This window comes from Vulpes vulpes, chromosome 4 (genome assembly GCF_048418805.1).
Source record: "Vulpes vulpes isolate BD-2025 chromosome 4, VulVul3, whole genome shotgun sequence".
In the NCBI taxonomy this organism is placed as follows: domain Eukaryota; kingdom Metazoa; phylum Chordata; class Mammalia; order Carnivora; family Canidae; genus Vulpes; species Vulpes vulpes.
The window spans coordinates 22,292,767-22,304,125 of NC_132783.1; the positions used below are offsets into that span (position 1 = coordinate 22,292,767).

Genomic DNA, 11,359 nt, shown 5'->3' on the forward strand with positions numbered 1-11,359 from the left:
GACATCAAAATCTTTATTGTTTTGGCATTTTATCTGTGCTAACAAAAGCCTCTGATTATAGGCACGACCACACATACTCCACTATCCATGCAAGGGAAAGATCTCAAACCTCTTCCAAAACTATCTAGTTATGGACATACCCAGTGGATACCTAGACATGGATCTGAATTTCTTTCTGAACGGCAGTGTCACTGACTCACATGCATTATTACTTAATCCTCACAGCAAATCTAGAGGGGTTATTCCCATTTTACACGTATAAAACCTGAGACTCAGGAAGGCCAGGTAATTTGCTGAACTTCAGACATCCAGGATCTAGCCCCAGGCCTGACCCTAAACCAATATTCTTTCTCATTGTTTTTCAGAAACTCGGCAACAGCGGAAGGTGCCCTGCTCCAGCTGCAGGGACTCAGCCAGAAAGACTGGAATACTACATGACTGTACCTGCAAGTTGGGGAAGGAGAACTCAACACTATTTGAGTATTGAGTTGCATTCATTTTTTAAAAAACACTTTTTCAAAATAAGCTATCATTAAATGTTTATATATACATAGTATTTTTGCTGTATAATAGCAGCATGCATTTTCTTCCATCAATGTTTTCTTCTCTCATTCTTTCACTTGTTTATGTAACTACATGCTATGTTGGAATTTGGGCTTCTTTATGGGTTGGAACCAGTTCGAGAAAGGGGACACAGCAGGCAATTGAAATGTATGTTATCATCCAAATTATAGGGTTCCCTAGTAAAGCTGGGTAGAGGCTTAGACGTCATGCAAAAACAGGGTTTGCTACTGCATCTCCATAAACAAGCCATGGGATGGCCAGACAACTGCAGTTGTCCTCACTCAAGCCCACTCCAATAGGGGACCAAGAAACTCTTTAAGTACAAAAGCTCTACACAGCTTCTATAGGTCTTAAAAAGGTCTGCTCTACGTTGCTTGGGATGGTGTGAGAAAGTGAAGAGAGCGACCCCAAATCTCTTCTCCAACACCATGTTGTGTCATCAGGATTGGAGTCGAATCCTGAAGAGGGGAATAACACGCATCCCTCCTAATGCTTGCCAGCTTTTTAATTTTTTAAATATATTACATTGTGGATTCCACTGGCATCATGTGAGTTGTTTTAAGTAGGCATACTCCCAGGCATTTTTTTTTCAGTTTTATTAATTATGTATGCATTTTCATCTGTAGTCAGAAAGATACCTGTTTTTTTTTTCCTAACATGTTTTAACACATATTACCCTGAGCAAAGATTGTAAAGTCCATGCTGAATACTTAAAAACATGTATTTGTAGAAAAGTCATGAAGGCGGTGTACGCATGATGGAAGGCTGAGAAACAATGTCATAACCCTTTGTACTCAGGCATCAGAAGGGGACCAGGCAGCTGTCCCTCTCAGCCGAGTGGTGCATGCTCACAGTGCTGCTGTGCTCACACAGACCCCATGTCTGCTTCTCCCTACACAGAGTCCTTCTGGGACTTCTTGAAGGGCATTTTGCTTTTTGCCCATAAAAGACTAGCACCATGAGTCAGATAGTACTAAGCTGAAAGTTCACTCTCTAATTCTATTTCTTTTATCACTAATTATGCCCAGTCATGTTGTCCAAAATAGCTCACCAGACTTTATGAAATGAATACAGAGAACTATATCAATATGAAAATGTCCCAAATTTGAACAATATGAAACTCATTTTTGTTACTCAACTTCCCCACAAACTAAATCCCCTTGCAAGGAAAAGCTCATGGAGCTTTTATTTAAAGTCCAAATGCTCTCACTCTCCATTTTATACAATTGGCTCAGTGTAAGCCAGAGGCTTTTACTTAGAGCCGAGGTTCCTATAGCTGCAGCTGTGTCCTGGGATTTCACAGGAATGAGTATAGCTTCTTCAGCCTCTTCAAAGTTGCTTCAAATCTCTAATTAGTTCTAGTCTCCAAGGGGTCAGCAGTCACAAAAGAAACTGTCCACTATAGAAGTTGTCACAAACAAAACTGTGGTACACCAATTAAGTGACTATGTAATGTCATCTGATACTGCTATCGGAGCACAGCAGATAACTTAGTAGCACCTATGCTGGAGACAGCGAGGACCTGGTCTAGGTCCGGTGGCAAGCGAGCCAGCTGCACCAGCACTGAATCGACGGCCTGTGAATCTGTATGACTGAGCAGAAAGTGCCCATCAATAGTTGTGCTTCCCCATGTTTAATATAGGTATTCCTTTGCTTTTGCTGTTGTTTTGTTTTGGTGATGTGTGCAGTGGTCTCCCATATATATTACCTACTTTCTCTCAGAGAGTGACATTTGAGACATTATTGCCTTCTTCAAAAATGTAGATAGGTATTCTGGTTTCTTCATTTCCTTGTGTCTTGTGTCTCATGTTTTGGCTACTTTGGTACAAGATTGTGAGACCACAAGTCTAGAGAGAATTTCTCCTCCCACATTCTCCCAAGTCTGTTCTCTCTAGGACAGGGAAGTACACTCTCCTCTTAAAATGCATGAGGAATGGGATAAAGAACATCACCCTACTCCCTTAGTGCTATGTTTTACTAGTATATGAAGTTTTATTTATTCTGAAAATGATAATTGTCATCTCTCGTCCATAGACGTTTCATTCCTACCTAGGCAGGTTGAGTTGGGCCAGGCAAAGCAGTAGTTGGACAGAATCAAGATTCTAAGAAAATAAAATACTGTGATCACAGTAAGAGGCAATGAGTCAAGATTAGTCTTTTGTCAAGAAGTAAAAGAAAGATAACAAAGTTTAGCAAAACTTTAAAGAGGATCTAGATATCACAGATTAAAGTAGTCAAAAGTTAGTATTCCAAAGAGTTGCACATTGAAAAGATAGAACCCAACCACAAAACAAAAATATTCCAAAAAACTTAAATTCAGGACAGAAACTTTTTTTAGAAGCTTTTTAAAAATTTTTATTTATTTATGATAGAGAGAGAGAGAGAGAGAGAGAGAGAGAGAGGCAGACACAGGCAGAGGGAGAAGCAGGCTCCGTGCACTGGGAGCCCGACGTGGGACTCGATCCCAGGTCTCCAGGATCATGCCCAGGGCCAATGGCAGGTGCTAAACCGCTGCGCCACCCAGGGATCCCCAGGACAGGAACTTTTCTAGTCTCTTATTCCCTCCTGCCTCCATTGGATTGGACTACTGGGGTAAGGAGAGAGATTGCAGATGGGAAGGAAGTGGTGCCAAGAGCTGCAGCTGCAAAAAGTCGAGTTGGTTTTGTTTCTTCTAACTTTTAAACTTAAAATTAATACATACACATGCTTTAAAAATCAAGCAGTAGAGAATGATACCAAGAGAAAAGTAAATTCTCAGCCTGAACTTGTTCCCCGACTCATTTCCAGCTCCCTGTTTTTAAGTATTTTCTGTTCTCCTGGTGGTTATCACAGTACCTCTGAAATATGTGTTAATACTTGATTTCTCCTTTTATCTTGTTTATCAACCTTAGATAGCATCTATTGAAAGATGAGAAACTTATTTCTTTGATCCATCCATGTCTACACTTTTCCAGTTACATTGCTTTGATATTTCTGGTGATTATCATTTTAAAGAGTATATTTAAACTCTATTTTGTTACATCAATTTTACACAGTATATAATTGATTTCTTGCTATATAAATAAATAGGTGAGAAAAATCTGTGACATTATCTTCCATATCTCTCTGCTGCTTTAATATTCAGACTTCCAGTATTTCATATTATCAGTGTTAATATTAGTCAGATTCTCTTTTACACTTGTTGTCTTCCAAGCTTTGTTTGTATGTTGATTCTACCAATTAAAATAGCTTTTCTGTTATTCCAATGATTAATTTTCTCCTTACTGAAGGACTAAATAGGTCTAGTTATTGAGGAAAAAAAAGGGTAACCTTAGGTCAGGCAAACTGAAAGATGAATGTTCCAAGTGTCAAGGTCAAATAGGATTCCTTGAACTCAATCTTCAAGACTTTCTATTCAGTTTGGTCGATGATACCTTTAATATACAAGAAATGTTTATCTGCCTTTGTTCTTATTTTGTAGCCACCTCTTTTTTGGCTTCTTGACTCTAAAGATGTTTGTTGGTTTTGTTTTCTTAATTTTTTTTTCCGTTCTCTTGTTTTCCTCAGGAGTCTACTAATATCTCTTCCACTTGCACCTTTTTTTTTTTTTTTTTGGTTTATTCTAAATTTTCTGGGTCTTTTTCCCAAATATGCGAGTGATGAAAAAGGTTCATCAGCGCTGGTAGCATGATTTTCCACTGTGGTATTAGACCTTTTTCTTGAATGAAAAATGGATGGCAGGGTCTTTGTACATATAAGCTAGTAGTACTGTTTTAGGGTACATTTCGGTATTTTGTTCATCATGTATTTTTTGAAAATTGACTTCTAAAAATATTACATTAAAATATCATATCTTCTTTACTTAGTTTTTTGATGCATCTCAAATTTTGTGTGCCTGGTTTCACTCACTGCAGTATCTCTATCTCCTTTGGGACAAGGACCTGGAAGGTTAAAAGTAATTTCCAGATATGGTCAGTAGAGGGCAGCAAAGGGTAGCGGCGTGAACACTTAACTGCCAAGGCCTGGGCTTCCCTTTTTTCCCTCTTTATAGAGATCAATTAGTGGTAGTAGAAAATCCAGAGTGCCAGAATCAGGATAGAAATTACTCATAATACTGATCCAGGATGGGTATCAAGCTTAGAAGGCAGTGGAAATGTTTAGCCACAAATTCATAGCCTGGTATCTATCAAAGAGATGTGAACCACTGGACATTAGGAGGGGAATCATTAGACTTTCACAGTCCTGACTCTTACTCCCAGCCTGTCTAAAACCTAAGATCTCGTTCTGTAAAGTATCAGGAGTCTCCTACCCACATTGAGAGCTGATGCAAATTTCCTGTCATTATCTGATACGTCATTTGCAAATATCTTCTCCCACTCTGTAGGTTGTCTTTTAGTTTTGTTGACTGTATCCTTTGCTGTGCAAAAGCTTCTTATCTTGATGAAGTCCCAACAGTTCATTTCTGCTTTTGTTTCTTTTGCCTTCGTGGATGTATCTTGCAAGAAGCCACTGTGGCCGAGTTCAAAAAGGGTGTTGCCTGTGTTCTCTAGGATTTTGATGGAATCTTGTCTCACATTTAGATCTTTCATTCATTTTGAGTTTATCTTTGTGTATGGTACAAGAGATTGGTCTAGTTTCATTCTTCTGCTTGTGGATGTCCAATTTTCCCAGCACCATTAATTGAAGAGACTGTCTTTCTTCCAGTGGATAGTCTTTCCTCCTTTATCGAATATTAGTTGACCATAAAGTTGAGGGTCCACTTCTAGATTCTCTATTCTGTTCCATTGATCTATGTGTCTGTTTTTGTGCCAGTACCACACTGTCTTGATGACCACAGCTTTGTAGTACAACCTGAGAATTCTCACAGAGGAAGACATAGACATGGCCAACAAGCACATGAGAAAATGCTCTGCATCACTCGCCATCAGGGAAATACAAATCAAAACCACAATGAGATACAACCTCACACCAGTGAGAATGGGGAAAATTAACAAGGCAGGAAACCACAAATGTTGGAGAGGATGAGGAGAAAGGGGAACCCTCTTACACTGTTGGTGGGAATGTGAAATGGTGAAGCCACTCTGGAAAACTGTGTGGAGGTTCCTCAAAGAGTTAAAAATAGACCTGCCCTACGACCCAGCAATTGCGCTGCTGGGATTTACCTCAAAGATGCAGATGGAATGAAATGCCGGGACACCTGCACCCCGATGTTTCTAGCAGCAATGTCCACAATAGCCAAACTGTGGAAGGAGCCTCGGTGTCCATCGAAAGATGAATGGATAAAGAAGATGTGGTTTATATATACAATGGAATACTACTCAGCCATTAGAAATGACAGATACCCACCATTTGCTTCGACGTGGATGGAACTGGAGGGTATTATGCTGAGTGAAATAAGTCAATTGGAGAAGGACAAACATTGTATGGTCTCATTCATTTGGGGAATATAAATAACAGTGAAAGGGACTAGGATGGAACGGAGTAGAAATGGGTAGGAAATATCAGAAAGGGAGGCAGAACATGAAGACTCCTAACCCTGGGAAATGAATAGGGGTGGTGGAAGGGGAGGTGGTCGGGGGGTGGGGGTGACTCGGTGGTGGGCACTGAGGGGGGCACTTGACAGGATGAGCACTGTGTGTTATTCTGTATGTTGGCAAATTGAACACCAATAAAAATAAATTTATTTAAAAAAAGAAATGAAAGAGGAGAAATAACAAACAATACCACAAAAATATAAAGGATTTTAAGAGAATATTATGAAAAAATTATATGCAAAGTCATTGGGCAACCTAGAAGAAATGGATAAATTCCTAGAAACATATAACGTCTCAATGCTGAGTTGGGAAAAAATACAAAATTTGAAAGACTGATTATCAGCAGTGAAATCAAATCAGTAATAAAAAAACTCCCAAGAAAACAAAAGTACAGGACCAGATGGCTTCATAGGTAAATTTCAGCAAACATGTAGGGACGCCTGGGTGGTTCAACAGTTGATCATCTGCCTTTAGGTTGTGATCCTAGAGTCCTGGGATTGAGGCCCACATCGGGCTCCTTGAGTAGAGCTTGCTTCTCCTTCTGCCTCTGTCTCTGCCTCTGTCTTTTTCTGTCATGGATAAATAAATAAAATACTTAAAATTTTTTTTTACCAAACATATAAAGAAGAGTTAACACCTACTTTTCTCAAACTACTTCAAAAAACAAAGAATGAAAGCTTCTATGTATTCTGTGAAGGCAGCATTACCCTGATATCAAAACCAGATGAAGACACTACAGAGAGAGAGAGAGAGAAAGAGAGAGAGAGAGAGAGAGAGAACTACAGGCCAATATCTCTGATTAACATACATGCAAAAATCCTCAACAAAGTATTAGCCAACCAAATCCACCAATACATTAAAAAAGTCATTTACCATGATCAAGTGGGATTTATTCTTAGTATGCAAATGTGATTCAATATTCACAAATCCATTAACATAATACATCTCATCAACAAGAGAAGGGTAAAAAACGATGATCATTTTAATAGGTGCAGAAAAGCATTTAAAAGTACAACATCCATTCATGATACAAACTCAACAAAGTAGGTTTAGAGGGAACATACCTCAACAGAATGAAGACCATATGTGAAAAAACTACAGCTAATGTCATACTCAATGGTGAAAAAGTGAGAGCTTTTCCCCAAGGTCAAGAACAAAACAAGGATTTCCACTCTCACTACTTTTATTTAGCATAGTACTGGAAGTCCTAGCCCCAGCAATCAGACAAGAAAAAGCAATAAATGGCATCCAAATGGGTAAGGAAGATGTAAAACTTTCACTATTTGCAGGTGCCATGATACTATATGTAGAAAACCCTCAGGATTCTACCAGAAACGGACTAGAACTGATAAATGAGTTCAGGAAAGTCACAGGATACAAACCAATATACAGAAATCCACTGCATTTCTATACACTAATAATGAAGAGCAAAAAAAGAAATTAAGAAACAGTCCCATTAACAATTGTACCAAAAATAATAAGATACCTAGAAATAAGCTTAAACAAGGAAGTGAAAGACCTATATATATATATACACACTGAAAAACTATAAAACATTGGTGAAAAAAATTGAAGACAACACAAATGGAAAAATATTCCATGCTTATTGATGAGAGAACAAGTATTAATAAAATGTTCCATACTCAAAATGATCTACAGATTTGATGGAATCCCTATCAAAGTACTAATAGTATTTTTCGCAGAACTAAAACAAGTAATTCGTAAGGATGTATGGAACCACAAAAGACCCCAAATAGCCAAAGCAATCTTGAAAAAGAAAAAAACTGGAGGTATCACAGTCCCAGATTACAAGATATATTACAAAGCTGTAATAATCAAAACAGTATGGTATTGACAAAAATGGACAATAGATCAATAATACGGTATTATGGGCGTAAAGATCACCTTACAGTATCTCTTCTATTTGATATTTAGGGTGAAAACATAGGTGTTCGGTGAAATAGATGAAAACAGACCCGGGCAGCCCAGGTGGCTCAGTGGTTTAGCGCTGCCTTCAGCCCAGGGCATGATCCTGGAGACCCAGGATGGAGTCCCACGTCAGGCTCCCTGCATGGAGCCTGCTTCTCCCTCTGCCTGTGTCTCTGCCTCTCTCTCTCTCTCTCTCATTCTGTGTCTCTCATGAATAAATACATAAATAAAGTCTTTAAAAAAGAAAACAGACCCCATCATTATTATTCTCTTTAGAGCTCATTCATCAAATTAAAATAAATCACAATGGTATTATGGAAGAAATTAAGCTTTATTACTGCAAAGGTAACTGTGACATGGTAAAAGAAAGCTCCCTTTAGCTTTCTCAGGCAAACTTTTCTCTCCTTTGCTTTACTACAAGGAGAAGATGCTATCAAAAACTGTATCTTTCTCAATTAATTCCTTAAAACCAGTGACTCACCATCCTGGTTACGTGTAAGAATCACTCAAAGAGCTTTTTCCATATCTGATGAATCAGAAGCTCTGGGGGAGGCAGTTTCAGAATGAGTGCCTGAAAAGCCTCCCAAGTGAGTCTGATGCATATCAGAATTGATCAACAGGACGAGATTCTAAAAGGAGAGAAGTTTTCCTGGCCTCTAAATCTCTAACCTCTCTGAAGGGAGACGCAGAGAATGGGACATATTCTGAGAATTGGGGAAGGTGCAGAGAGAAGTCTGCCTATATTTTTTTACCTGAAATAGATTATTTTTTACCTGAAATAGATTTTGACAGGTGCTTGATGGGAGGCCAGAAAGTGTTGCCCAATGAGCCTCCATGGTTCTGAATACAGTCAAGCATGGCCAGACTAGCACTTGTCCTTTAAAAGTGGTGAGAAGGGGCGCCTGGTGGCTTACTTGGTTAAGTTTCTGACTCTTGATTTCCGCTCAGGGTTATGATCTCAGGATCATGAGACAGAGCCCCAGGTCAGACTCCATACTCAGCACCATTTGTGCTTCTTTCTCTCTCTCTCTCTCTCTCTCTCTCTCTCTCTCTCTCTCTCTTTCTTTCTCTGCCCCCCCTCTTGTGCCCATGCACTGTCTCTTTCTCTCTCTCTCTCTCTCAAATACATAAAATAGTTATTCTGTATGTTGGTAAATTGAACACCAATAAAAAATCAACTTATTTTAAAAAATAAATAATAAAAAATTAATAAAAGTGGTTTGAAGCCTGGAGGCCACTATCTACATGCCACTTCTGTGTTAGTTTGGTTTTAAGATGAGAAGCCTTAATAAAGTCTAAAAGGACTACCAGGACTTGTGCTCTCACCTCTACCTAATTTACAGGCCGATTTCACTCTCCTGTACCTTCTGCCTGTGTCTCCAATCCAGCAAAGTCTTCCATGTTTCTGAAACATCAGTTAGTCACATTCTGTCCCTTCAACTGACAAATGTATCTTCCCTCCCTTCCCCTTTTCTTCCTCTTTCTCTCTTCTGTGTAGTCCCAAGTCATTCTTTAAAAGTCATTTCAAATGAGCTCGTCAAAGAAGTCTTCCTCTCCATAATTGAAATCAGGTGTCAAGTCCCTCTCTAAATTTCTCATCTCACTCTTTAATTTTCCTCTGCAGTACTTCCCAGAGGCTGTGTTAGGCAGTTCTTGATGGCATTCTCTGTTTAATATCTGTCTTCCCCCCTCCTCACTTAAATCCTGGTTTTGTGAGACTTGGGCCTGGCTCCCTGTTGCCCAGACCTATCAAGTGCCTTTCTCCTAGTACAGGTTCAAACACTATCCGTTGAATGAATAAAGTAAATAAGACAAAGACTATTTTATGTCATGCCTTTTCCCCTGTCCATCCCTGCCAGAAAACTATTTCATTCACTTGTTCAATACAGAATTTTTTGATTCCTCTGATGCGTCAATGTTTGTGAGAATTTAATGATAAATCAGACATAGACTCCTTCCTTGAGGTCCCTAGAGTCTAGTGGGGCATAAAAGATAGGTTTTCACATGCCTGTTACAGGAGCCTGTAAGAGAAACCACAAACTTTTTCTGTAGGATCAAATTTCAGTCCTCCACAGTTGTCAAAGAAAGACACTGTCCATGTGGGAAGAGTGGGGGTGGGGGGGTCCTCACAGGAAGCTGCGTGAACTCCTGAGTCAGCTGGATTTGAATCCTTCATGTTACGTCACGGCTGCTTGGATTCAGAGCCCAACCTGTATGCGCAGGAGCCTCGTCATCTGTAAAATCATCAGTTTCCTAGTGGAAAGGGAACACTGTCTTCATGTAACATGTTTTTAACAGGCTCCTGTAGGTGCTTGGACACTGAAGGAGATGTCCAGGTGGCAAATCAATGGTTAGTATCACTAACCATTTGGGAAATGCAAGTGAAATCCACAGTGAGATATCACACTACACAGCTATCAGAATAGCTAAAATAAAAAATGCCAACACCAAAAGCTCGTGTGGATGAGGGGAAACTGAATGACTCATACAGTACTGGGGGGAATGTGAAATGGCACAGCCATTCTGGAAACCAGTTGGACAGTTCCTAAGAAAAAACTATAAAAACAACAACAACAACAACAACAACAACAACAACAACAACAACATCAACAAAATAGCTAGCATATGACCTGGCTCTTCCCGTCCTGGGCATTTAGCCCAGAGAAGTGAAGACTTCACACTGACACAAAAACCTGTACACAGATGTTTATAGTAGCTTTATTAGTGACAGCCAAAACCTGCAGACACTTCGAACTCCATCAGGTAGTTACGCAAACTGTGATACATCCATATCATGATGTACTACTAAGGGACACCAAGAAATGAACTGTGAATCCTTGCAGCCATCTAGATGAATCTCCAGTTACACCAAATGGGAAAAAGCAAATCCCCAAATGTCATAAACTATGTGATCCCATCTGTATGACATTCTTGACATGGCAACCTTTTACACATGGAGAACAGATTTTGTGATTGCCCGGGATTAAGGAGGTGGTGGAGGGGGAAAGAAATTTGTGTGGTTGTAAATGGGGAATAGGAAGGACCCTTGTGGTGATGGAAGTGTCTCTGGAAGACTCCATCTGTAAAAAAAACTGATGTCATCTCCCTGTGTTATTTCTTATAGCTGCAAACGAATCTACAGTTATCTCAAAATAAAATGATTACTTTTAAAAAATCAAAACTTGGAGGCCAAGAAAAGGAAACCAGTATGTCAGTTTGGCAGTTACAGCATGAGCTTTGAATCTGTGACATCATAATGGCAGTGACCGCGGACCGCTGCGGAATCTTGAGGCTTCAAGCAGTTGACAGTACTCTGCCAAGTGCTGTAGACTCCCTTGATTTCCCATCCCACG

General features: G+C 39.5%; 1 long non-coding RNA gene across 1 annotated transcript; it reads left to right on the forward strand.

The window, feature by feature from the left end:
- LOC140598530 (uncharacterized) lies at window positions 1-551 on the forward strand. The gene is made up of 2 exons (XR_012000967.1): window positions 1-285; window positions 366-551. It is a non-coding gene; the product is annotated as an uncharacterized lncRNA (long non-coding RNA).
- The last annotated feature ends 10,808 nt before the right edge of the window (window positions 552-11,359 follow it).